The sequence below is a fragment of the Malurus melanocephalus genome, unplaced genomic scaffold (assembly GCF_030028575.1).
Source record: "Malurus melanocephalus ecotype Western Australia unplaced genomic scaffold, MMel_1.1 scaffold_134, whole genome shotgun sequence".
In the NCBI taxonomy this organism is placed as follows: domain Eukaryota; kingdom Metazoa; phylum Chordata; class Aves; order Passeriformes; family Maluridae; genus Malurus; species Malurus melanocephalus.
This window is the reverse complement of record NW_026623366.1, coordinates 837,895-839,822: the sequence shown is the minus strand read 5'-3', so window position 1 is coordinate 839,822 and position 1,928 is coordinate 837,895.

Genomic DNA, 1,928 nt, shown 5'->3' with positions numbered 1-1,928 from the left:
TTGCCATGACTTCTCCCTCTACRTCCTTGGATGGCAGGTCTCAGGAATATGTGTCTGCTTGGTTAAATTGTAGCCCAGGTCAGTCTGTCTGAGTGTAGGTGATGCTTCACTCCTCTGAGGACTTCTGATGCAAAAGAACAGATTCATAAAAAATTGATACAAAAACTTTGCACCACCTTTCAGATTCTCTATAGTTATGACGTCAGAGCAATTTGCTCAATATAGCCAAAAAAATATAGCAAGCTTACAAAATCAACAGATATAGAAGGAAACTAGGATGAATATAAAATAAAGCTCATGTAGCTTTTTTCAAATCTCTGTTTCACAGTTCATAAGATTTGTATTTATCACTGATAAAACAGTTTGCTTTCAAAATGAATTGAAACATAAAACTAAGTATTTCTTTGCTTGATTTAAATGTTTTGTGAAATGAGAGGAAATGCTCCCCTACTAACAATTTTGAAAAAATATTTAGTAAAAAATATCTAATAATGRAACTAATTATTATATTTAATTGTAACTGCTGCCAGTTGTTATATATTTCACATTCCATACCTGTTATTAAYTTGTAGAAAAATGGTCCTTTTATATTTAAGACTTTGGCAATTTGAAGTGTTTCCAGTGCTGCCGAGTACTGTATCTGTGGAACTGAGAAGGCAAGAGGCAGAAAGGAAATTAATACTAAAGTTAAAGCTAAACAATCTCGAATAAATTGTGTCTTCTAATACTACTTTCTGTGAAGAAATTCTGAGTTAAAAAACTTTTTTTTACTGACATTTAAATTCATATTCATTAGTATTTAATGAATAAAATACTGCTTATGGCAAAATTTTTGTGGGAAATACTGAATGTAGCAAAGTGTATTTGAGCATATGTGCATAGAGAATAATTAAGCTACTATTCAATAAGGAAAAAAGATGAAGTTGTGGGGAATATTAAGYAGTTTAGCAGAGTAATTCTAGAAGAGAAAATTATTCGCAATTGAATTTCTATTGAAGATTGAGATCTTAATTGGCTGAAATAAGATTGAGTTAATAAATTAGATATTCTTATTTTTAAAGAGAATGTGGCATATTTTGGCACATTCCTCATCAAACTTAAGTTTGATATGATTTACTTTATGTTTTAATCATTAAATAACTGTTAATAAGATATTTAATAATTACTGTAATAAGATATTTAATAATTACTGTAACATTGGAAATGGCTGAGGGCTTTAACAGTAGCAGAATGGACAGCATTTCAGAGCTGCCATGAATCAAGAATTAGCAGGATTTGTTGGCAAGACATTGAGTGAAGGAATAAATAACATATCAAGATTATGAACAGTAGTAATGAAAAGAAAGGTTCAGATAGGGAGCAAGAGATGTCATWCAATGTATTTTATGTGCTTTTATCTTGTCCAGACTCAGTTAACACCTTAGCATTAAATTCTAGATGTCAGAAAAAACTCCAGCAGGGTGAAGAGGAGAAATGAGAGCCAAAATATAAGTTAGATAGTTGCTGAAGTAGAGAAAGCARGAACAAGTGAAGTCCACCTGACTACTTTTCTGAAGCAGAAGTTTAGARAGTTTCCATCTTTGTGTGCCCCACTGTCCTGAGCAATCCCTCATTCCTCATCCCGTGGCTGCTGACTCCTTTTACACTGTGGCTTGTTCTCGCTCTGAGCTGTGAGGACAAAACAAGGAAAAAAGTGCAGTTTTAAATGATGATTGATGACAGCTTTTTCTTCTTGTTGAAATAAAATGTAGCTGGCTGCTGATTCCCTAATTACAAAATGCATCCAAGTTAGGGTTTCTGGTCTCCCTGCTACATTCAAAACTCGCAGCAGATAATTATTATTCAAACTGAATAATTATTATTCAAAATGKCTATGCCCTTGCGTAAAGAAGAACTAATAAATAATTTGTCTGTGTGCTCACAGCCGG